General features: G+C 43.0%; 1 protein-coding gene across 19 annotated transcripts in view; it reads right to left on the bottom strand.

The window, feature by feature from the left end:
* The window catches only part of PARD3 (par-3 family cell polarity regulator), a 614,383-nt gene that overhangs the window by 519,223 nt on the left and 67,728 nt on the right, over nt 1-27,432 (bottom strand). The window lies entirely within an intron of this gene.

The following is a 27,432-nucleotide window of genomic DNA, read 5'->3' as shown; positions in this document are numbered from 1 at the left end:
CTACTATTCTGTAGCATACTTAAAAGTAAAGTTTCTGATAAAAATCATGTGCAGAAGCAAAGAAACAAATTAGCTCTATGGGAACTCATGCAAAACATAATTACACAACTAGTAATTAAAGTGTGAAATGGGCTACCTCAAACAGCAATAAAACTTGTAACTATAAACTTATCAGACGGGTGTGGGGACACGACAAAACAGGAGCAAAGCGAGTCTGTGAAGCTTTAAAGATGCACAGATACAGTAAATGCAACAAGAAACCAGAGCTTTCATGACAAAGGCATCTAGTGGGTACACATCCTGTCTATCAGTAACCACAAAAAAGGGCAATTCAATGGCTCTATGGGCTAAGCGGCCTGACACTGCATAAGTCACTTCCTCTTTGTGGGCAGCCACGGCCTGCTGTGTAACGATGCGGGGACTGGATGACCTCAGAGGCGCGTACACCGCCCAACCAGTCCTTGATGCTGCACCCACTCCAGGGAGCTTTCCTTTCCTAAGTGGAAATAAGACAACCATTCCCACGACCACCATAATTTGAGCTTGAAAACTCAATACAAAATTAAAACTACCTAACCTTCCTTGCAACATTCTCTGTGAAACACATGTTTATACACATGTGTCCTCGCAGTAGCAGAGTTCTAAGCTCTGTAGATACCCTCCACCTGGAACAGCTTTCCAAACAAGTCTGGTGATGGCGTCAGAACCATCTCTTTGCCACACACAGGAGAAAAGCACACTGCACGAAGAAAAGCCGCAGCCTCACCCAGACTACCGGAAGATTCCTGCCGGCAGGAATAGTCAAGGACATGGAAGAACACCCACAGGGAGGCTCCTAACGAATAAAAGCATTTCTACACTTATTACACACTAACAACAACTGGAGGTAACAGGACAGCGTGTTACATACTCCCAGGCAATGAAGAACTTAACACTCAGTCTGAAGGTAATTGCATTTTGGAATAGGATAAGGCCCCCGTTCTCTGAAACTTTAAAGTCAGTCAATTCTGGGAGGAAAGCCATGGGTACCTGCAAAGTTCACTAACAATACCCAATTATCAAAATTAAATGCCAACCAGTGGTAGAGGAATTATAAAAATTCAGAGAACACTGAGGACAAAGAACACTTCATGAAGGAATTATTTCATTCCATCAAGGGACATCTTAGGACAGAGGTGAGGGGGCCAACACACACATGGCGTGTCTGAACACCAGGGAATGAAGCCTGGACAGGGCACACACCGCAGCCCTTGTCTGACTGTATTCACTTGCATTCCCCAGGACCGTGATACACCGAGCTGTGCCGGCCACATGTGAGATCCCTGCTGGGGCAGGGCCACCACAGACACTCAGACCTCTGCGAAAATCATTGGGCTCAACCCTAACCTGAAGGTCATCTCAATGTCACATTTGTTCTAAACAACTATAAAAACAAGGTAATATGTCACCAGCAGAAGCGGCAAAAGAGAACCCACGATTTGAGATTTGGAGAGAAAAAGGCATTTCAAAGACCCCAAATCATTTTTAAAATTCTAAAATTTAAGGATTATGTGATTATCCTGGAGCTACATTCTCCCCTCATCCCTCCTTTTTTTTAAGTTATAGCCTTTCTGGATAAAACTCTCATTCCTCAAATTTGTTTAACAGTTCCTTAAATATGCCCTCATATTTAGGTATTGCAGCAGCTCTGTTTATCAAAAGACTAAAATACACGGCAGGTCAACAAGACTAGACAGGGGAAACAGAAAACTCGTCTGACAGCTGAGGCCAGACGTGTTCACGTGAGTGCAAGAGGAGCAACGCCCACCTCCTCAGTTAGACCTGCTCAGCATCTCACATCGCCACAGCCCTCCTGCCTCATCTTCTACACTAGGACACGTCAAGCCAACTTGAGATGCGGACAAAGAATTTAACTTCAAGACTTTCATCCTTCATATCACAGCTGAGTAATGAACATAGCATATACGATGTAATTAGCACATCCACTTACGTGTAATATAATAGTAAAAGGCCTTTCTTACTGAAAATCAATGATGCCGAACGAGAGGGAAAGCCCAAATGGTCTAGTGAGTATGTTTTGAGGCAAAGCCCCCAGTTTCGTCCCCTAGGGGCCTTTCACCAATTAGGACAAAATTATAATCATCTGACATTCCTGCAAAAACTTGTCTCTATTTTGTATGTACCCACAAACATCAAAATTGGCAACAAAATTCCAGCTCTTGGTGCAAGTTGTGTTAGGAAACAATTTCTTCCTCAGGTAAATAAATATAAGGTGGATTACCGACCCTCGTTTTTCTTTCTTACTTTTGAAAGAAAAATAGCCTTGGGAATTATGCCATTTTGTACCGTGTCAAGAATTCTTCTCAACTCACCTAAAATAAAACTTAAAGATATACAAGTATATACCACTAAAGTCATAAAGGTGTTCTATATTATTTAATAAAGCAAAATCATAATTTAAAATAACTTGTCTTTAAAGATTGTCACTCTCATTTAACGAGAAGCCACAACGTTATGAAGTAAAAGAAAACACTTTTCAGACTAACTAAAGGGCATTTGATAAAACCTTGTGCTGCATAATACCAGAAAGGCAATATAACTATCTTGAGAGGTGATTATTCTAAATCTGCACCGAATATTCAAAGTGCCCTTGAAAAATTTTACCTAAAGGAATACACTCTTGAAGCAAAATTGACTTGGTTATACATAAATCTTAAGAAATATCACACTCTTTACAAAGACCAATGGCAACCAAAAGAACTCAATTCCAGAGCTGAGGAGATTGCATTCCAAAGATAACAGAATTCTGATCTTCACAGTGAGGAATTTCTTTCCTCTATCTGCACGCTGTCTTTGAAAAGAGTCAAACAATTGTGGAAAGAATAGAGTGTAAAGCAAACCACGTGAAAAGAAGAAAAATACCGGAGGCTAACCGCGCAGGAATGCTTAAGCGCTGCCCCGGACCTGCCAGGAGAGCAGCGTGAGGACCGGGAAGGAACCTGACTCCCTCCAGCCCCATCGCAGCTGCTGGGCAGCCCCACACCCCTGAGCTGGACGGAGAAGAGGAGTCTGTGAGGGGAGAGCTCCGGGCGAGTGCCAGGTGCACAGAGGCGACAGGCTAAGCGCCCAGGGAGCCCAGCTACTCGCAGGGTCAGCAGGGGGGGCAAGGCTTCACGGCTCCACATCTCCAGTCACAGACACTGCTGGACAGGCATCTCCCAGAGTTGTCAGAGTCCAGGCTTTCACCGACCAGGACAAAACTACAGAAGAAAGGAAGAGATCTGCTCAGTCGGTTGATTCAGAATCTGCGGAAGACACACAGAAAGCATTAGGTGTGACTGCTAATCTGAGTTATAGGAAAAGCACGTATATTTGGGTTACACCGATACCTTCAATTAAGCATATACTAAGTTGCAATTATATAAACTCTAACACTAGAAAGCACTGGCTCTATTATTTTCTAAAGAGGAATAAGTAAGACTTCACCCCCACCATCCTGCCCTGCACTCCTGCACTTTCCCCTGGACGTCACCTACACACAAAACACATTATAATTTACCTCCTCTACGTTTTAACAGTGAACTGGCCTGATGCTTTCACACAGGGTCACCGTAAGCTACAATCACAGGAAACATCCACGGAGGCATCGTGACCAGTCAGGACTGAAGAACAGGCCTGGCTACGTAATCCCAGGGTACGCAGACTCGAGGTTACCGAAGCACGCTAACTTGGACTCCACGCTCAGTGTGGGGCTGCCGCCTGTGGGCCCCCCTCCCGCCTCCTGTCAGGACACAGTGGGCCTCACGCTCGCCGCACAGGTCTTCTTGCCCATGTTCCAAACGCTGTGTAAGGCCTCAATCTCAAACACGTTTGCCTCTGCCTTGGGGATATCACAGCACATTTTTAAAATCCCCTTCCAAAACAGAGAATCGTCTTCACAGAGCACGGCTGAGAGCAGGGTGTCCATTCAATACTCCCACTTGCCAAACACACATACTGAGCTGAAGGGGTGGAAGATGCCCTTAATTCCCATGAATCCAACAAAACCTTAAGAGGAAAAGTCATCAATGACAGCTAAAACACACACACTCAGCCAAGTCATTATGCCTGTTAGGACTTTCTGGGGGGCTTTTCCCCCTTAAAGGAACATGGTGCCTGACTCCTCAAATTTTAAAGTCAGTGTCTGTCACAGATAAGATGATAAGCTTCTTTCAGCTCCGAATACTTTTAAACACTCTTTTTAAACCAAAATGTATTAGGTATCAATCAGATCGTAACAATTAATCTCAGCTTTATTATGTCAGAAAACTTTTAAACTTCCCATTTTTCACAGCCAGTTCCCTACTTGGGGAAAAAACCCAACCACCTCATCAATTTTACATTATGCTGGTACACTGTGTTTTGAAATACACTCGAGCATTGATCACAGTGATGCAGCACAGGCACTGATGGCCCTGGGCTCAGCAACTCTGCAGGGACGCGAGGCGCAGCCAGCGAGGCCCCTCCTCAGGGGCTGTGGCAGCTCCAGGACACGCGACGCGCCCCCACAGCTGGAAGTCAGGCTGGGACTTCCTTTGACTCTCAAGCTCCAGTTCCTACTTCTGCACTTACACGGTGATGGGCCTGTGACTACTACTGAAACCCAAAGCTGCCAGCAGAGAGCACTCTGCGAGCACAGAGCCTCCTACTCTCGGGAGACGGAAACAGTTCTTCCTTCCATCAAGGCAAAAAGGCATTCTTAATTGAGACTCACATTTGGCACAGGGACAGTTTAATCAGAAGCTAGAATAAGCTTATGTGTTCATGGGAAAATAAACAGGCAATTTGAGGATGCTGCAAAACTAATCCTATATTGTTTAAAATACTTTTCCATACAAAACACTTTCTAAGGGGAAAAAAATACTCAATACAGTGCAGTTGAAAGCTGCATCATGATCATGGCTGTCACTGTGCATTTAAAAAGGCCCTCCAAATCAAGCCCATTCTTAGACACTTCTATGAGCACCCATTCTCTTGCAATGGTGGAGAAGGCACGGTTGTTTATTTAACTTCAGTTCTCTTACATGACTAGCTTTTTTCAAAAGCTCATACATTTCTACATTTGCTAATAAAGTATTTCTAAATGCATTGGTAAGTTTCTAAAGTTGTTAGTAAAAAATTAAATTATATATAATTGCTCTGTTCTTCATCTCAATAAAATATTTAAAATAATTTGATTATCATCACAGTAAGCACAGCACATAGAACCACAGGAAATTCTACAGTGAAAATATTTATATTAGTTAAATTACCACAAATCAGAAAACTGACCAGACCGTGAGATATTTTTGTTTTTTCCTTTACTGCTACGCTGTATTATTGATCCTTAAAACAAAGCACCAAAGGGTAGGAGGCAGGGCTGGGGAAGAGCTCTGGGGCTAAGCCAGCCTCGCTGTGGCACATTGCAATGGCAGCAGAGGTTTCCAGGAGAACTCCTGCACGCAACAGTCTACTGAGCCCCACAATCCAGGGGACAGAGACGTGCCAGGCAGCAAATGCCCAAGCAGTAGAAATGCCAACATGTTTAAAACCAGCTCCATAAGCTGTATGGCTTCTGCTAACCATAAACAGGAAGGAAGCGTTAGCTCATCGAGCACAAGCAATAGAGCCCACAAGTTAGGAATGAAGGCCCTGGACCTTGCTGGAACAAATTACTTACCCTCTCTCTGCCTCAGTTTCCTCATCTGAGAAATGTGCGTAACAAGAGCACCCAACTCAGAGTAGTTAAAAGGATTAAATGCGTCTAAACCTTTAAAGGAGTTAAAATGGCTCAAGGCATTTCATCATTACTAAGTATTAGTCACCATTATTATTAGCCAGGATTTTCAAAAAAGCCGCTTCGTTAACTGCATAGACTAGTATTGTACACTGTCAAATGCACCCTCCTAGGGGCCAAATATCCAGCGTCTCGATGCCTCACAAGCGAGCACGAGTGCACACCAGCGGCTTTCAGTCCTGACTCTATCAGACACCTGGGTCGCTGGCCGCCGCCCCAACCCAGACCAACGATCTAGAAACCAAGGTGATGATAGTGTGCAACCAGCCCGGGAGCTCCACCGCCTGGCGCCAGCACTGTAGCTGAGTGACAAGGCGCTTTGCGAATGGGCAAATTCTCTAGTGCACCTACAGCTAGTTGCTTCCTACAGGCTGATTTTACTGCTTGAGTACACTCACAGTCAAAAAAAAACAATCCTTTGTTCTCAGCCATGGAACAGCTAAATGCAGCATCTAAGCATAAACTTCCCTCGACTGAGATTTGGTCCAAGTTCTTCTCGGCTTTAAGGGTCAACATAGGTAATCAATTAGCACCTCACGGATTTTTGCCTCAATTTAACCCTCAAAAATCAACCACCTCTGAGCCAGATGCAGCCTAACTTCCTAAAGCTTTTATCCTAAAGATCTCAGTCATAACTATTTTCATACTGAGGGGCTACTGGTTTCCTAAAACAGAAGCTTTTCTCTCTTCTTTGCGTAGGGAAGGCCAGCATTGCGTCTTTACACTCTCCTCCCTGAGCACAGACTAGGCGGGGCTTCTCCAGCCACAGGGCGTCTCAGAGCCCTCAGGGGTGGGCAGCTTTCCACGAGTGTCTGTGGACTGGGAATCAAGCCCAGGCCCTGTGCTGCCCATAGCCAGCCGCGTGAGCTCTGCACCTCACAGCTCTGGCCATTTCCCCATCGGTAATAACGAAGGGGCAGTACGAGATCTAAGGGCTCCGCCACCCTTAACCGACAACTATCCCCTGAGCCCACAAGAACCAGACCATCCATTCCCACTTCACACAGCGCGGTGGCTAGTCCAGCCTTCTCGGAAGTCAAGTTTACGATACTTCATGCAAGAGTCCCAGGCTCGCATGCCTACAGGAACCGAGACCAAATGACAGGCGCACGATGGGTGGGTCCTGCAGACTGGAGAGCAAAGCCACATCTGAGGAGCAGCCGCTCCCGGCCGCAGGGGTGTCCGCTCCATCCCCCTTGGAGGCCGGCGGGGAAAGCTGCAGGTTCTGACGTTTCACGTGGCATCTTCTCATTTGCTCGGCTGGCCCTGAGCAACGTTATCAAAGCACTGCCTTCGGACCCGCCTCCCTCTGCAGGCAGGGCGAGCCCCCCAGGCCCCTGGCTTTGTCCTTCCGGACAGCTGAGGCTGAAAACACAGGGACCCACCGCCTCCACTCTGTCAAGAGGTCGGAATCACTTAACTGAAGCAAGGCTGAACACGGCAACAAGGGACATTGCTGTGTTGCTTTTTATTTTTTATTGAGTTAATGATAGGTTACAATCTTGTGACATTTCAGTTGTACATTAATGTTTGTCATTCATGTTGTAGGTGCACCATTTTACCCTTTGTGCCCACCCCCCACCCCACCTTTCCCCTGGTAGCCACTAATCTGTTCTCTTTGTCCACATTTTTAAATTCCTCATATGAGTGGAGTCATACAGAGATTATCCTTCTCTAACTGGCTTATTTCACTTAACATAATTCCCTCAAGGTCCATCCATGTTGTTGCAAATGGGATGATTTTGTTCTGTTTTACAGCTGAGTAGTATTCCATTGTATATATATACCACAACTTCTTTATCCATTCGTCTGTTGATGGGCACTTAGGCTGCTTCCACGTCTTGGCTATTGTAAATAATGCTGCAATGAACATTGGGGTGCATAGGACTTTTGGGATTGCTGACTTCAGGCTCTTTGGATAGATACCCAGTAGTGGAATGGCTGGATCGTATGGTAGTTCTATTTTTAATTTTTTGAGGAATCTCCATACTGTTTTCCATAGTGGCTGCACCAGTTTGCATTCCCACCAGCAGTGTATGAGGGTTCCATTCTCTCCACAACCTCTCCAACATTTGTTACTATTAGTTTTAGATATTTTTGTCATTCTAACGGGTGTAAGGTGATATCTTAGTGTAGTTTTGATTTGCATTTCCCTGATGATCAGCGAGGATGAGCATCTTTTCATGTGCCTATTGGCCATCCGTATATCTTCTTTGGAGAAATGTCTGTTCAGAGACATTGCTGTGTTGCTTTTTTTAACCAAAAACCACTCAAGTTTATAAACATGATGATTTATGGGTACTCTGAAGCCTTTTAGATTTTTTCTTTCCCTGGTCTCTCTTTCTCCATTCCTGATCGCACACACTGCTGCCAGAATAAAATTCTTCCAGCCTGTTGTTAAACACTCTCTCATTTGACAATTAAAAGTGGGTTTCCCTATGGCATATGACAAAAGCATTCAACCTCGCCCCCCACGCACATGCCCTCCTCGCATCCCTCCAGCCTGCTCACTACCACTTCCCCCCACTTCCCCCCACAGCCCCCCACAGCCCGAGGTCACCTGACATCTAACAAGTGAAGTTCGACCTTAGCTCGGAGACAACACAAGACCCCCGCGATGCATTCAGGATCAAAGACCAAATTTCTTCCGTCTATTTTATTAGATTCTAGGCATTCTGAGGTCTACTGGGTGTATGATGGATCCGTAAGTGAGAAACATGCAGAGTAAAAGGCCTTCATTCTCCATTTCCTCAGTCTAGTTAAGAACTTATCATAACTAATAAAACAGTTTTTAGAAAAAGCTCTCCAACTTCAGCTCTCAAATACTTGACAAGATTATATAGTGCTTCAAATACATACAAATACCCTCTGCAAACCTGCGCCTTAAAGCAAAGCAAATACCATTTCTAGCAGACCTTGACGTTGAATAAGTGTCATTTCTGAACAATTTCACAGATCAGAAAAATAGTCACCTTAGTAACCAGCTAGTCCCCAATCTTAAATATTTCCACAGGCTCTAACGACATAGGTCACTTCAGAATAAAAGCAGCAAAATCCTCTGCAATCTGGAAACATAAGCTAAAAGGTGAGTGAGAAAAGAAGGGGAAATAGGCGCCTGAAGCTGCCTCTCCGCTCTGAAATGGTTCGCTTCTGTTTGTTCCAACGTACAACCAGTTCACAGGACACAGGCTCAGAGTTGCCTAGTTTTAAGTGCTCCAAATCAGACGATGTCATTGCAGGCTACCGTAAAATGTTACTGACCAGCAGAATATAACCATTTCTATACTCTTCTTTCTCATCACCTAGAAGCAGCAATCAGAGATTCCAAATTTTCAGGAGGTACACTAATGTTTAAAATTAATGTAATATTCTGGGTTTTCCAATTAGGCAAAATTATCAAATGATCCTCACGTAAACCCTTAAGATGCTGAAAGTAGCCAGCTTCTTTGAAGACACAATGCTGGACGAAAAACCTCTTGTGAGAATTTCAAGTATTCTACACGTAAAATGGAAGCTAAACATCTTTTCACATAGAAGGGTCTGCTACACTACGCTAATCTGACAGGTGCAGGCATAAAAACGTTCCCACTTAATTAAAAACACACTAAGGAAGTTACACACAACAAATTCGCTTCATCCTGCAATGAACAGCCTCCTGGAGGAGGCGCAAAGTAATCTGACAGCAGCCCAAGCAGACCATGTGCTTCACTCCTGCCTGTTGTGGACTCCTCTGTGATCCATCCCCAGGGAGAGATTAAATTTAAAAGGATAGGGGAAGAAGGAAAGATCCTTCCGATAAAAACCAGCCAACATGCTCGCTTGTCTCTTTTGTCAAAACCAGGGGCTTTTCACTATGTGTGCTGGAGAATTCTAACAGGTTTTATAGCCTGAATCAGAACCAAAGAGCAATTCATAAAGAATTTTGGTGTGTTTCTTAAAATGTTCAATAAAATAATTTCTCAGGACTATCTCCTGACCTAAGGTAGTTGTTATCACTCACGGAGCATCATGTAACATGCAGAAACACCATGGTGTATCTTAGGAAATGCGAGCTACTTCTGACACCTGTACCAGTTCTAACCTATTAGCTCATCTTTTAAAATCGTGCCCTTCTGGACAAATAAATGTACAGATGCAGGAATGCAGACTGTTGAAAGGGAGAACTGAGCCTGGAAAATGCACTGAACCACATCAAGAGACAACGAAAGTTTAAGTTACCAAGGTTTCCAAAAAATATAGTAAATATCCCAAAACTTTCAACTAGTTAATAAATTAATGATTGGTTGAAATCAAATTTTCACCAAAGTGCTTCTTTTGCCCTTTATTCACCCTAATGTGTGCTGAACAATATATTAGTACTATTAGTATTGAGGTAATTGTTAATTTTTGGTGGCAGTTGTGATCTGTCACGATTTTAAAACTATCATAATCCAGCACAAGGAAAGTGCCTTTTTAAAAAATGCAGTGTCTAGGGATTGGTGAAATTCAGTTGGGTCAATATTCCAAGAAAATAAATTTTGATTTTTTAAGATTTTATTTTTCTTTTTTCTCCCAAAGCCCCCGGGTACATAGTTGTGTATTTTTAGTTGTGGGTCCTTCAAGTTGTGGCATGTGGGACGCTGCCTCAGCATGGCTTGACAAGCGGTGCCATGTCTGTGCCCAGGATCCGAACCGGCGAAATCCTGGGCCACCAAAGCGGAGGGCAAGAACTTAACCACTATAGTAAATTTTAATTTACGCTCCAAATGGCTGTATTTTATTTATTTATTTATTTATTTACTTGGTTTTTGAGGAAGATTGGCCCTGAGCTAACATCCACCCCCAATCCTCCTCTTTTTCCTGAGGAAGATTGGCCCTGAAAAAACATCCATGCCCATCTTACTCTACTTTATATGTGGGGTGCCTACCACAGCATGTCTTGATGAGCGATGCCTAGGTCCGTGCCCAGGATCCGAACCAGTGAACCCCAGGCTGCAGAAGCGGAGAGCACGAACCTAACCGCTATGCCACTAGGCCAGCCCCTGTATTTATTTGACAGAATCCTTTGCTGGTCTAAGTTCCATAACAAAAGCTGATGGTTAATTTTTGTCCCGATTATCTCAGAGTATTTTATTCTACCTGCCTCATTCCAGCTACAAAATTCTAAGTTAAGACAGAAAGGGCTCAAGACATCAAATTTCAGTATTTATTTTAGTAGGGAAATGCATAGTGGGTAAATTGTCATTTCACAACAGTCTGAGTTCATCCACCTATGAAATTACCATCCTTAGAATACGTCTACATATTACATAAAAGACTTCCTGGGGCTGGCCTGGTGGCATAGTGGTTAAGTTTGCGCTATCCACTTCAGCAGCCCAGGGTTCACAGGGTCAGATCCCAGGCGCAGACCTACACCGCTCATCAAGCCATGCTGTGGGCGGCATCCCATATACAAAATAGAGGAGGACTGGAACAGATGTTAGCTCAGGGACAATCTTCCTCACCAAAGAATACAAAACAAAACCAAAAAAGACCTCCTGCTGCAAAATGCAATTCCAGTAGGACAAATCACATTTCCAGCATTTTTTTTAGTCACCCAAAGAATATGAGTGAATTTGCAATTTGAGGAAGGAACCAATTAAGCAATCTTCCTTCTACAGACTACAATTGTTTCCTGTTTCATTTTTACAGCTTTGCAGTCAATCATGCATGGGAAGGAACTCCCAGAGCCCCTCCCACATAAAATACACCAGCAAAGTCACTGTGAACACAACAGCCTGCACCCCTCCCACACCTCGGCTTGGAGAAGGACGCCACCTTGATCTCAATGCAATTTGCCTTCCCTTTTCTGGCTGGAATAAGCAGCAAAAAGGCTTTCAAGTGCACCTAGAACATTCACCCAGATAACCATATGCTGAGTCATAAAACAAGTCTCAATAAATTTCAAAGGACTGAAATTATACAGTGCATGTTCCCTAGCCACAGAATTAAATTATAAATCAATAATAAAGATATTTGGAAAATCTCCAAATGTTTGGATATTTGAAAACTAAAGAACATACTTCTAAATAACCCATGGGTAAAAGAACTCACAAGGGAAATTAGAAATATTTTGAACGGAATAATAACAACTCAACATATCACAATTTGTAGATTGCAGCTAAAGCTTAATGGAGAATTTATAGCTCCAAAAGCTTATATTAAAGAAAAAATGTTTAAAAATAATTATCTACATTTCTGCCTTACGAAGCTTGAAAAAAAAGATAAGCAAATTAAACCACAGTAAGAAGAAACAAACAGGCAATAATAAAGCTAAGTGAGAAATTAATGAAATAGAATATGGACAAATAATAGACTATCAAGCAAACACGAACGTACACATGATTAAGCCATCATTATAAACATCTCTAGAATATACTTTGAGCTATTTCTTTAAACTATTTTCTCTCTGCTTTATCACGGCCTTCTGATTTGGGAAAATGTCAAATATAAAATTATGACCCATCTTCCTCTTTTAGGAACTCTTTCATGAGGCAGGTCTGAGTTTTTAGTTGTATGCAAAGAAAATGTATTCTGGTGTGAGATCCTCAGTCGCCTTATGAATTTCACTCAACTCTTACTTGGAGAGTCGTTCTTTGACACTCATCTTTTACCTTAGTCCTTCACGCTAAGTGCTGACACTGACAGCTGGAAAAGGCACACTGACAGCTCTAGTGCTGAGGGGGGGCAGGGGCTAAGTGGGTAGCACATCCCCTGAACTACGGTTCCAAGTTTGTCTGAAAGCAAATCTAAAACCTACAGCTATGTGTTCTATATAATTAACACTCTTCGTAAAACAACACTTCTGAGGCCATAAAGAAATATAAAATCATTATTTGCCATTAAAATCACTGAACTTTAAGCGAACGCAAAGACTTTGGAGGTCACCACTAACAACTGAGACAAGCTAAGGCTCAAGGCACACAGCACTCGGGCAGCCAAGCCTAAGAACTCCCGTCCCCGAACGCCTAGACCAGTATTTTCTTCAGCATGACACATATGTTTTGCCCAAATCTTTATTTTTAAGTTAAACCACGGGGAAAGTAAATACTGTAATGAATTTGCAAATAGTGACAAGAGAGGAGCAAAGAAGGAAGCCGACTAAATTCAACGAGATAAGTATAATGGGAAATAATCCCAACGCTCGTTTTTCTCAGCTTCTCAGAATTGACAGGTTAAGCATAGAGGGAAGGGAAAGAATTTTGCAAGACTAAATATCAAAAAGAATAGCTATTTGCAAAATTAATCACAGCTATTAAGCTTTCCTTGAAAAACAGACAGCAGGGTATTCTCCCTGATTCTGAAAGACCCCAAAGAGCTACCAGAGGAACACGACATCACCTAGCGCCACAGACACGAGCTCGTGAAACGCTACTCCACACGGTCACCAGGAACAGCAACAAACGGACAGTCAAGCCTGCAATGTAGTTCATACTTTATCTTCTCAAGAAGATGTAAAAGCAGGAAATGGAGGACCTTCTATGGTGGAAGGTCTGAAGTAAACTGCACAACCCCTCCCCCTGCCCCAGTACCACATGTCTTTTCTTTCGGAGTATCTTGAGTGTGTCTTTAAAATGCATATAAACTTACAACTTACTCCAGAATATCTGTATTTGTCTTAACCAAATGATAGCTGAGCCCTCAGACAAACGGACAACCATCCCTGGCAAACCCACACCTCCTCAGGCCAGCATTCACACCCAGCGCGAGGCACACGGACGGTGAGGGTGAGTATAAACAGCACAAGTGCCCTAGACAGACCCATCCCGCCTTTCAGCACCAGGTAGCCAAGGGGCTCCAAGGAGGAGTGTCTCTTCCTACTTCCCACCCATTCTTGGGATGTTCCTCTCTCCTGCCCTCCGGAGGAAATGAGGTGACACTGCAAGAGAGGAGTCACCAGAATCAAACAACAAAACATCAAGTTTCTTGGGACCGGCCTGGTGGCGTAGAAGTTAGGTTCACGTGCTCCACCTTGTGGCTCGGGATTCAGAGGTTTGGACCCCAGGCAGAGACCTAGCAGTGCTCATCAAGCCATGCTGTGGCGGCATCCCACATACAAACGAGAGGAAGATTGGGAACAGATGTTAGCTCAGGGCCAATTTTCCTCACCAAAGGAAAAAAACCCATAAAGTTTCCCAAGAAAAGCACAGGTGCTGAACCATACATCTCTACCAGCTGCAAACACAGAAGTCTCACTGTTACAATGAAACATTTGCTTCCTTCTTACTTAGACTTTATACCTAAGTTCAAAGATAACACTGTTAGTCATGCCCCAAAGCATGACTAACCAAGTCATTGCTAACCAGTCATTTCCTGCTTGCATCTGGAAGCTGAACTTCCTCAGCATCACTGCCGGCAGCTATTAATATGGAAAATCCCGTTACAATCACTTTTCAAAGGGTTGTTACTTGTTAAGACAAAACTTAAGGAGAAAAAAAGACATGTTCTTTACTACTAGCTGTCTAACATCTTAATGCAAACATATTTCCATGCTGTCACTAAGAAGTATCCAGCTAGAAAGAAACAACAACCAGCGACAAGCATAGCGTTTTTATAAGCCACCTGTTCTGGTAAGCAGATTCTAATGTAATATAATCATCTTTCTCAAAATCTCTAATATCAAGCTAACTACAGTCCACAAATAGAGTAAATTGTGCTTCTGTAAAGGGAAAATCAAAGCTGTTTCCCCTCTATTTCCCATGACAAAATAAACCCCATAAATAGCAAAACCATCACTTATTCAGGAAAAAAAGTATAAACAGCATGTAAGCAAACCACGTGTTTTTAAAAGTCATGAAGATTGAAGTGCAAAATAAAATATTTACTAATCTCCTAATCCATGATTTAGAAAGTTATTTATTTCTCAGGTTCAAAAAATAATTTCTTTAAAAAACTTCTGTCATAATGCAATGCATCAGTAATATCCAACCCAAATAAGCATGCACAGGACATTATATCAACAAACGCCTTCACAAAAGCACTTGGAAGAGACACTTTTGCACTTACAGATCAGTCGAACTCCCATCAGTGAAGATCTGCCCTGACTAAGAAATACACGGACAATTTAAAAGTAAAACAAACAAAACACAAAAACTTCAGATGCTGTGTGAAAACCAGTGGCTCCCCTCCTTGGGAGGCAGCGGTGACGCAGGGAAGAATTTAGAATACTACCTCACTCAATGCAAAATCAATCCCAGATTAATTCAAGATTAGATGCTAACTGTTGTGTTTTATCATTTTTCAAGTATTAGATTTAAAAATATAGAAATATTTTTGCAATTTGAAGCAAGTAAGGCCTTCCTAAGCAAGCCAGAAAGTTAAAAATTTCTAGACTGAGAGCGGGACCAAGATGGCAGAGTGAGAGGTCTTCTTTGTCTCTCCCCCGTCGAATCTACAATAATTGGACATTCACTGATTAATAAAGGATATCCAGATAGCATCTCAAGACGCCTAAAAGTCTCGTGCTACTACACATTGGAAGGCGGATGGACTTCCCCCCAGGAGGAGGTGGAAATAGGTGAAAACTCTCCGACCCCCGACCCCCGCACAGCCTAGTTCCTGCAGGAGGCTCTCTTCCAGCGGACTCTTCCATAGCATCGCCACACACCAAGGGCAGGAGTGTGCACTCACCAGCAGAGCGACGGTGGAAACAGGTGACAACACCCCTACCCAAGCCCCCCGCAATCACACCTAAGCCATGGGGGAATTCCCCAGGGTCCCGCACCCACTGGCAGGGAAGGCCTCTGCTCACCATTAGCAGGGAGGCCCTTCCCAGAAGCCAGAACAAAGAGAAGCTCCTGGCGGGCCCGGCACGGCAGCAGACCGCAAGCTGCCGCTGAGCTCATGGTCTCCGGCGCATAGCTCGGTGCAGGGGGCACCCGGACTTCCCGTGGACACGCTTAGGGACTGGGTGGAGCTCCAACACCCAGCTCTGCGGCCCGGGGGGTCACTCCAGGGTCCTGCACCGCCCCCCCAGCAGGGAGGGCCTCTGCTCGCCATTGGCAGGGAGGCCCTCCCCAGCATTCGGAACACCGGGAAGCTCCCTAGAGCAGAATTCCCCATGAGGCAGCAGCTTACAAGCCACCGCCAGGCCCATGGACTCTGGCCGTGTCCCAGACGAGGCAAGGGGCTCCCAGAGATCCCGTGAGAGTGAAGTGGGGCAGAGTAGAGCTCTGGTGAAATGGCTACGTAGCCCAGGGGGGAACTCCAGGTTCTTACAGCAGCCTCAGTGAAAGCCTCTGCACAGCACTAGTGGAGAGGTCCCAACTGGCAATCGCAAGGCGGGAAGGCCCTGAGGCAAAAGCAGCATAGCTAGGTGATCTAACGACAGACTGCAGAAGATACACATAGCTCTGCTGGGACCTATAGTGGACAAGTGTGATCTTGTGGGCTCTGTTAGGGACAAATCGGTGATTATAGGTGATCCTGCTCCTGGCTGACGGGAAAGCCCACAACACCGCTGCAGACCACAAGGAGGGTGTGCATCTAGGTGGGCTGCAGCAGTAGGCACCAGGAGCCTGAGGCCCCCTTGCGATTGCCCCCACAACTGACGAGGGACCCCCCCACAGGACCACTGTAACTACGAGGAGGGGTACAGGCCCAGTCAGTAACAGCTGACAGGGTTCCTGGTTGGGGCAGTCTAAACAGCTGCCCCCCCACACACACACAGTCGCAACAAGTGGAAGCAGCGACTAAACTCTATCTCTATGCGGAGGCACAAATCCACGCCATCAAGCAGTATGAAAAAATATATTAAATCTCCAGAACAGAAGGAAAATGATAAGCACCCAGAAAACAATCCCAAAGACAATGAAATCTATAACCTAAATGATGATGATTTCAAAACTGCCATTATGAAAAAGCTCAATGACCTAAAGGAGAATTCAGACAGACAACTCAATGAGTTCAGGAGCTATGTCACAAAAGAGCTTGACACTATAAAGAAGAACCAATTAGAAAGACTGGAGATGAAGAACACAGTGGAGGAGATTAAGAAAAATCTGGACTCTCTGAATACCAGGGTCGATAATATGGAGGACAGAATAGCAATTTGGAGGATAGGAATATAGAAATGCTGCAGGCAGAGGAGAAGAGAGAACTAAGACTAAAAAGAAATGAAGAAACTCTCCGAGAATTATCCGACTCAATTAGGAGATGCAACATAAGGATTATAGGTATACCAGAGGGAGAAGAGAAGGAGAAGGGGGCAGAAGGCCTGTTCAAAGAAATAATAGCTGAGAACTTTCCAAACTTGGGAAGAGAGATGGAACTTCATGTGACAGAAGCCAACAGATCTCCAAACTTTATTAACACAAGAAGACCAACCCCAAGACATATAGTAGTGAAACTAGCAAAAGTCAACGACAATGAGAAAATACTAAGGGCAGCCAGGCAGAAGAAAATAACTTACAAAGGAAACCCCATAAGGCTATCAGCAGATTTCTCAGGAGAGACCTTACAGGCTAGAAGACATTGGAATGAAATATTCAAAACTCTGAAGGACAAAAACCTGCAGCCAAGAATACTCTACCCAGTGAAAATATCCTTCAAATACGATGGAGAAATAAAAACTTTCCAAGACAAACAAAACTTAAGGGAGTTCATCACCACAAAACCTCCTCTTCAAGAAATGCTCAGGAAGAAACTCATTCCTGAAAAATCAAAAAAAGGAAAGGGGTTACAAAATCCAGAACAAAGGAGATAAGCAGAAGGACAATAACACAAAGTAACAGCTCTCCATCAGGACAAAATGCAAAAGAACCAGAAAACAAGTGATAAAATGGCAACAGTAGGCCCTCACGTTTCAATAATCACACTAAATATGAATGGATTGAACTCTCCAATCAAAAGGCACAGAGTGGCAGGATGGATCAAAGAAAAAGATCCAACAATATGCTGCCTCCAGGAAACACACCTCAGCCCCAAAGACAAACACAGACTCAGAGTGAAGGGATGGAAGACAATACTACAAGCCAATAATGAACAAAAGAAAGCAGGTGTTGCCATACTTATATCAGACAAAGTAGACTTCAAAGCAAAACAGATAAAGAAAGACAAAGAGGGGCAGTATATAATGATAAAAGGGACGTTGCACCAAGATGACATAACAGTTACAAATATATATGTACGTAACACAGGAGTACCAAAATTCGTAAAGAAACTGTTAACAAAACTAAAAGGAGACATCAACAGCAATACAATAATAGTAGGGGACACTCAACACCCCATTAACACCAATGGACAGAGCATCCAGACAGAAAATCAACAAGGAAATTATAGAATTAAACGAAAAATTAGATCAGATGGACCTAATAGATATATATAGGACACTTCATCCAAAAACAGCAGGTTACACATTCTCCTCAAGCGCGCATGGAACATTCTCAAGGATAGACCATATCTTGGGAAACAAAGCAAGCATCAATAAGTTCAAGAGGGTTGAAATAATATCAAGCATCTTTTCTGATCACAATGCTATGAAACTAGAAATCAACTACAAGAATAAAGCTGGGAAAGGGCCAAAAATGTGGAGACTAAACAATATGCTACTGAACAAACAATGGATTATTGAAGAAATTACAGAAGAAATCAAATATTATCTGGAGACAAATGAAAATGAAAACACACCATACCAAATTATTTGGGACACACCAAAGGCAGTCCTAAGAGGGAAATTCATTGCAATACAGGCTCACCTCAATAAGCAAGAAAAATCTTACATAAACAACCTCAAATAACACCTAACAGAATTAGAAAAAGAAGAAGAAACAAAGCCCACAGTCAGTAGAAGGAGGGAAATAATAAGAATTAGAGCAGAAATAAATGATATTGAAACAAAAAAGACCGTAGAAAGGATCAATGAAACAAAGAGTTGGTTCTTCGAAAAAATTAACAAAATCGACAAACCCTTAGCCAGACTCACTAAAAAAAAGAAAGAGAGAAGTCTCAAATAAATAAAATTAGAAACAAGAGAGGAGAAATCACAACAGATACCAAAGAAATACAAAGGATCATAAGAGAATACTATGAAAAACTATATGCCAACAAATTGAACAACCTAGAAGAAATGGATAAATTCCTAGATTCATACAACCTACCCAAACTGAATCAGGAAGAAACAGAGAATCTGAATAGACCAATCACAAGTAAAGAAATAGAAACAGTAATCAAAAACCTCCCCAAAAATAAGAGTCCAGGACCAGACAGCTTCTCTGGAGAATTCTACCAAACATTCAAAGAAGATTTAATACCTATTCTTCTCAAACTGTTCTGGAAAATAGAGGAAGATGGAGCACTCCCTAACACATTCTATGAAGCCAACATCACCCTGATCCCCAAACCTGACAAGGACAACACAAAGAAGGAAAACTACAGGCCCATATCACTGATGAACATAGAGGCAAAAATCCTCAACAAAATTTTGGCAAACCGAATACAGCAATACATCAAAAAGATTATACACCATGATCAAGTGGGATTTATACCAGGGACACAGGAATGGTTCAACATCCACAAGTCAATCAACGTGATTCACTACATTAACAAAACGAGAAACAAAAACCACATGATCATCTCAATAGATGCAGAGAAAGCATTCAACAAGATCCAACATCCATTTATGATAAAAACCCTCAATAAAATAGGTATAGAAGGAAAGTACCTCAACATAATAAAGGCCATATATGACAAACCCACAGCCAACAACATACTCAATGGACAAAAACTGAAACCCATCCCTCTCAGAACAGGAACAAGACAAGGGTGCCCACTCTCACCACTTTTATTCAACATGGTACTGGAGGTGTTGGCCAGAGCAATTCAGCAGGAAAAAGAAATAAAAGGAATCCAAATAGGCAACGAAGAAGTAAAACTCTCACTGTCTGCAGACGACATGATCTTATATATAGAAAACCCCAAAGAATCCATAGGAAAACTATTAGAAACAATCAACAGCTACAGCAAAGTTGCAGGGTATAAAATCAACATACATATATCAGTAGCATTTCTATATGCTAACAATGAACTAACAGAAAAAGATCTCAAGAACTCAATCCCATTCACGATCACAACAAAAAGAATAAAATACCTTGGGATAAATTTAACCAAGGAAGTGAAAGATCTATACAACGAAAACTACAAGACTTTCTTGAAAGAAATCGACGCCGACATAAAGAGATGGAAAGACATTCCATGCACATGGATTGGAAGAATAAACATAGTTAAAATGTCCATTCTACCTAAAGCAATATACAGATTCAACGCTATCCCAATCAGAATTCCAATGTCATTCTTTACAGAAATTGAACAAAGAATCCAAAAAATTATATGGGGCAACAAAAGACCCCGAATTGCTAAAGCAACACTGAGAAAGAAGAACAAAGCTGGAAGCATCAGAATCCCTGACTTCAAAACATACTACAAAGCCACAGTAATCAAAACAGCATGGTACTGGTACAACAACAGATGCACAGAACCATGGAACAGAACTGAAAGCCCAGAAATAAAACCACACATCTATGGACAGCTAATCTTTGACAAAGGAGCTGAGGGCCTACAATGGAGGAAAGAAAGTCTCTTCAACAAATGGTGCTGGGAAAACTGGACAGCCACATGCAAAAGAATGAAAATCAACCATTCTTTTTCACCATTTACTAAAATAAACTCCAAATGGATCAAAGACCTAAAGATTAGGCCTGAAACAATAAGTCTTCTAGAAGAGAATATCGGCAGCACACTCTTTGACATCATCTTCAAAAGAATCTTTTCAGACACCATAACCCCTCACATGAGGGAAACAATAGAAAGAATAAACAAATGGGACTTCATCAGGCTAAAGAGCTTCTTCAAGGCAAGGGAAAACAGGATTGAAACAAAAAAACAGCCCACTAATTGGGAAAAAAATATTCACAAGTTATTTATCCGACAAAGGGGTAATCTCCATAATATACAAAGAACTCACACAACTCAACAATAAAAAATCAAACAACCCAATTAAAAAATGGGCAGGGGACATGAACAGACATTTCTCCAAAGAAGATATAGGGATGGCCAATAGACACATGAAAAGATGCTCATCATCACTAATCATCAGGGAAATGCAAATCAAAACTACACTAAGATATCACCTTACACCTGTTAGAATGGCAAAAATATCCAAAACCAAGAGTGACAAATGTTGGAGAGGCTGTGGAGAAAAGGGTACCCTCATACACTGTGGGTGGGAATGCAAACTGGTGCATCCACTATGGAAAACAGTATGGAGATTCCTCAAAAAGTTAAGAACAGAAATACCTTATGACCCAGCCATCCCACTACTGGGTATCTATCCTAAGAACTTGAAATCAGCAATTCCAGAAGTTCCATGCATCCCTATCTTCATTGCAGCATTATTCACAATAGCCAAGTCATGGAACCAACCTAAGTGCCCAGCAACTGATGATCAGATAAAGAAGTTGTGGTATATATATATACTATGGAATACTACTCAGCCATGAAAAAGGACAAAGTCGTCCCATTCACAACAACACGGATAGACCTCGAGAGTATTATGCTGAGTGAAATAAGCCAGACAGAGAAAGACGAACTCTGTATGACTCCACTCATAGGTGGTAGTTAACATATGGACAAAGAGAACTGATTGGTGGTTGCCAGGGGAAAGGGGGGTGGGGGGAGGGCATTAGGGGTGAAGTGGTGTACCTACAACATGACTAATAATAATGTACAACTGTAATTTCACAAGGATGTTAACTTTTATAACCTTAATAAAATAAATAAATAAATAAATAAAAATTTCTAGAGAATGGTATACACCATTAAAAAAAGTTAAATGACAGAGAAAAGACAAAATATATTTTCAATATGTATCACAAAATTACTATTATAAAGGGCTAAGAAAATGACCCAAAAGAAAAATGGATAAACAAATAGGAAATTCTGAGCAAAAGATATAAAAGATATAAGACGACAGTGGACTTACCAGCACTGAGGGAAATTAAAATAATGATGATATACCAATGTCTGACTAACAAATTGACAAAAAAATTGGATAACAGTATTACAAGAGGTAGGAAGCATAAATTACCTTTTTAATGTAATCCATCAATATCTAAATAAAACATAAGATGTGCATTTCCTTTCCTCCAAGTAACTCATTCACATTCTATAAGAACAAGTCCCACACACAAAATAGATCAGTAAAGATGCTGTAGCAGTAGTTACAACAGTATTACAACAGAATATTGGAAGAAATATTCATCATTATCATTGAAGGAATGGTTACATAAGTTACGATACCTCCATACTAGGAGATGTTGTGGGATACGTAGTGACGATTACAAGACTTTGCACGAGATGAGACCTGAAATCCAGACTCAGTCTAGCGTCGAACCCCAATGTAAGAAACCACAATTTAAATGCTCTGCCCTCCCTCCCACTCCGCCCTTCCTCCTCAAATGATGTGCTGCAACTCAACCAATGTGCCTGCCAGCCCCCAAATGTGGTTATGCTTCAAGCACTCCATCTCTGACTTCAGCGATGCCTATCAAAATGCTATCTAACCGGACCAAGGAGGCTTCAAAGATTCTGCCTAGTAAAGCACACGTATGCAATTATTTACTAGGATTCTCATTGCATCCATTATAACAGAAAAAAATTGAAACAATCAATCCACTTTATTTCTTTATTCATTCCATTTATTCAGTACTCTTTGCCTGTAATCATTTCAGCAAGGCAATATATGCAGTATAATACCATTTTTTAAAGAAACATTTTATATACGGTATACACTTCATTTGTGTAATAAACATTTTTCTTGGAGTGATAAAACTATAGATTTTTTTCTTCATGTGTGTTTTTTCCAAATATTTTGCACAAACAATTAGAACTTTTAAAGTCATACCCAAAATTGAATAATTTTGAGAGGAGGACAGTCCTAAAAAAATAAATAACCCAAGAGTTGTTTTCATCTTCTTTTCCTTTCTTCCTTAAAAAAATGCTTTTTTCAAAGGAAATGCAATATTTGCAACTGAATAAACATTCTTTTTTTGACCCATCAATGAAAAGTTTCCTTTTCTTTTGCCTAAAATTGAAAACAGAACAAGACAAAAAAAGCTGGTGCTGACGGTGTGATCTAAGTTTCACACTAAATTCTTCAACAATATTAAACGCTTGAACAAAACTTCATTGTTAAGCTAGGCACTTTGAATTTCATTTACTTATTCGAGCTTTCCCTTGACCACGGGGAGGCTGGGAGCCACAGAATGTGCTCCACGGCTCCAGGGCCTGGACCATTACTGCACTGTTATTACAAAGAAACGCCCGAGGCCAGTGTTTCCACACTGTAGAAGATACTGTTTTTACGTCAAAACCCTGCACTACACACACACGAAAAAAAAGTTCTACTGGATAGTCTTACTACATGTGCACTCAAATTATTTTCGACTCTCTTTTTCAATGCTAGTTTTATCCACTAATGAAACATACCTACTTTGAAACATTTTTCTCCCACTATTGCATCATGAAACTACTCAAACAGAAAGCTGAAAGGATGATACCATGAACACCCAGGTATCCACGGCCTGGACTCCACAATTAACAGCTTGCCACATTTCCTTTATCACAAATCTACCCAGCTATCCTCCCTCTAGCCACCCATGATTCTGTCTCACTTTGTGATGCATTTCAGAGCCAGGCGCAGACATGAGAACACGCTCCCCCAGTCACCTCACCAGAATCTCATTAACTAGAGATCAATATTTGACCCACTTTTATTCAGTCAAGTTTCCTTTCTTTTAGCAAGACCATAACAGGAGTTAAAATTTTACACAGAATGGCAGTCCTAGGCCCATAACAGAAAGAATGCCCCCTCCATGGGGAAAACCAAACAGGCTGCAGCCCCGAGAGATCTCAGCCAGCCACGCGCACTGAGGCGGCTCCCCAGAGGCCAGCTCAGCCCGGCCTCCCATCCAGACACACAGAGCTGCTGGCAAACCGTCGATCAGCCCTCCGGCCCGTGACCACGCGCATCAGGAATAAGCCACTCCCATGACACGCGAATAACCTCTGATACTGTAATTGCCTGTGCATTTCTCATCGTCTCACTTTACCGCCTTCTAAAATGTAGGAACCATTCTCTACAGCATTTAGGAAGTATAAAGCATTGTTTTAATTCAAATACGTGGTATAAGGCCTAACATTAAGGCCCAATATTACGTGCTGCCTGGACATCTGGAAAACCAGAAGGGTCTCAAATGGCCTAACAGCAAGGTCCCCTCGTGACTCTGACCCCTTGGACAAGGCCCCCCACCCCCAAACATCCCCTTACCCTGGGGACCAGGCACAGTTCCTGCTTCTCCCCAAGAAGCAGGTTTCAGTTCTACGCGACCCCACGGAATCATTCAAACCAACCAATCGTACAGTCATGTGGGAGCCACAGGTCAACCCACCCTCTTGACACTACAAGGCCTGCCCCCGCAAAGTCCCTGCTTGTCCCCTCTGTTCCCGAGCAGAAGCCCAACTAGGATGTGGTGCTCTCCTCCCCAGGCTGTGAGGATGTAATATATGGTCATACGTCATCAACCGCTGTCAAGCTCATCCGCCCTGTGTCAGGTGGCCTGTGTTTGCTCACCCCCATGACCCTAGGGCAGGAATCCTTTGCTCACCAACAGAAAGAAGAGGTGATCAAAACAAAATATTCATTTGTAATTAATGTATACACGACAAGTGAAGAAAGAAAAACAGATGACCATTGTGATGCAACAAAATAAAATTTTCAAACTTACAAAATAGCAAATTAGGCGGGTATAATAATAAGTATAGAATTTTAGCCTTTACAAAAACAAAAAATATACTCCTGCTATCTGAAAGTGAACAGGCCCAATGCAGCTCTCTGAAGTCCCTCCAAACTGCCCTTCCTGGGACCGCCGTGTCTCGGGACAGACACCGCCATCCACACAGCAGGACTGTCAGCCAACGGCAGGAGATTGGGGCCTGTGTTCCCTCATCGCTGCCACAGCCCCAGGACCCAGAAGGGGGCTGAGCATAGAGTGCGTGCTTCATGAATGTTTGCGGAATAAAGGAAGGAATAGAAAAATGGTTTCCTCTGACAGGAAGTTCATGTTTCCTGCACCTTTATAACGTGTTTGATTAAACTCGATTTAGAGCCGATTTTTCTCATTCACGGACAGAGAACAGAAACGAAATAGAAACAGATTGCTTAAATAAGTAATTCTGCATATTGTCTGTATTCCATAAAAAGTGACAACTACAGAAAAGAAAGTTTAAGAATTATTTTGAATTTTTGCAAACAGGTTACTTTGGACATTCCAGAAGACTGACAGCAGCAGGTCTCCCGTCTCGCTCCCCTTGTACTGCTGAGCCTCCACAAGCCCAACTGAGAATACGGAGATCAGGGTCCAATCACAGGGGGACGGCCCCGTGGCGCAGCAGTTAAGTGCACACGTTCCGCTTCTCGGTGGCCCAGGGTTTGCAGGTTCGGATCCCAGGTGCAGACATGGCACCGCTTGGCACGCCATGCTGTGGTAGGCGTCCCACATATAAAGTAGAGGAAGACAGGCACAGATGTTAGCTCAGGGCCAGTCTTCCTCAGCAAAAAGAGGAGGCAGATGTTAGCTCAGGGCTAATCTTCCTCAAAAAAAAAAAAAAGATCCAGTCACAAGACCATGAACGGCCAGAAACAGAGAGAGAAGTAGGGGTGCCTGGCCTTGATCTGGCCCCAAGAACGCATTCTACAGTGTGTTTATTTAGGCAGTTGAGCTAACAGCTGTGAGGTCAAAGGTATCTCACTCCTGCAATTTGCTCCTCACTTTTTAACAGAAGCCAAAGCTTATTCTGTGATTTTGTGGTCAGGCAAGGATTTCCTATTTCTGCGCTCCCAACAGTCAAAAGCGGAAAGCTCTTCTCAAGGTACTTAGTTGTACTCTGCCTTCAAGAACAGGTGAAGTCAGGCAGTCACCCTTGGCCCCACCAGGGACTGAGAAAGACATCTGCCACAAACACTGCTGAGCAGCCCTCACCCCGAGGCCACAGGTGAAAGTCACATCCGCTTCCTCAACAAGCTTATATTTGGGGAGGCAAAAGCACAGCAGGGCAGCCTGATACACATCCAGGAAAACAGGAACCTAAGAACCCGCCGCGCCCTGGCCAGGAAGCCTGGGACCGACCACAGCATGGTGCTCAGAACGGCGAGGGCATCAGAGCACCTCGAGCACAGCAGGCACCTGGGCAAAGGGCCAGGAGGAAGGTAAGACCAGATTCAGACATGGTGCTGAAGAGGCTGAGACTCCAAACTTTACCCTAGTGGCTAGGAGTGCTACCACAAGCAAGGTACTCGAATTTTTTTTTTTTTTTTTTTTTTTGTGAGGAAGATTGGCCCTGGGCTAACATCTGTTGCAAATCCTCCTCTTTCTGCATGAGGAAGATCGTTGCTGAGCTAATATCTGTGCCAATCTTCCTCTATTTTGTATGTGGGATGCCACCACAGTGTGGCTTGATGAGCAGTGTGTAGGTCCGCACCTGGGATCCGAACCTGCGAACACCTGGGCTGCCGAAGCAGAGCACGTGAACTTAACCACTACACTACTGGGCCAGCCCCCTTTTTTATTCTTTTTAATGCCAGTTTTAACCCACTAGGAAACACAACCTCTCCTCCCCTGCTTCCCACACTTCTGGGATAACTATCCTACATGATACTCACATCTATAATTTTAAGGAAAATACTTTTATTAGATAGCTGGAGGGAACAATCAGGCTTTTGCAAGTACCACGGGTCCTGGGAAAGCAGGTCTGGCTCCCTCTGGTTACACCAGTAGAGTCCCATCTTTAATCAGCTCCACAGCACATCACACCTGCTATGTATTCACAACCTCATTAAGATGGAAGGAGGCCCTATTGCAACTCCATACAAAGTATCGCTGATTTCATCTGTAAGCACACAGTGTTAGAGAACACAGTACGTGCTATAAAACATCAAACCAGAACGAGTACAAATGTAGGTGTTGGGTGAGGGGTTGTGACTGATGTATCTGAAATGCTTCCAAAGGGAAGGAAGCTCGCAGCTAAGAGAAGGCAGCCCGCTCTCTGCCACCCTCCAACCAAACTTCCCGTCGCTGAAATGTGCCTAAGTTTTTATGAAAATATAGCTGCCAGCTAAATGTAACGTGGTACCCTGGAGTGGATTCTGGACTAGAAAGAGGACATTAATGTGAAAACTGAATAAAGTCTGGAGTTTAGTTAAGGAACAGACTGTTGTTGAAATGCAGTTACCAAATACTGGACCAAGGGCTGTTCAAGAAAAGAGGAAGCGATCAACCACCTCAAGTATTGCTGGGCGATCTCGTAGGAGAAGTGGCCACTGGCCTTACAGCAGCGAAGAGGCTGAAATCCCACAGGTGCTGGGAGAGACGGGAACTGCGCTGGGAGCCAGGAAAGGCTGCTGATGCTCTGTACCAGAACTCCAGCTACCGTGACAACCCCTCCTCTTGTGAGTCGACCCCTGGACACTGCCCTACACACATCACCTTCCACTGCTACCAATCTCCACGGCTAACCTGAGTGGTATTCCAGAATGTTCCAGAGTGAAT

The sequence above is a fragment of the Equus przewalskii genome, chromosome 30, assembly GCF_037783145.1.
Source record: "Equus przewalskii isolate Varuska chromosome 30, EquPr2, whole genome shotgun sequence".
Taxonomy (NCBI): Eukaryota; Metazoa; Chordata; class Mammalia; order Perissodactyla; family Equidae; genus Equus; species Equus przewalskii.
Note: the sequence above shows the minus strand (reverse complement) of the source record. Positions and strands in the feature narration are given on the sequence as shown.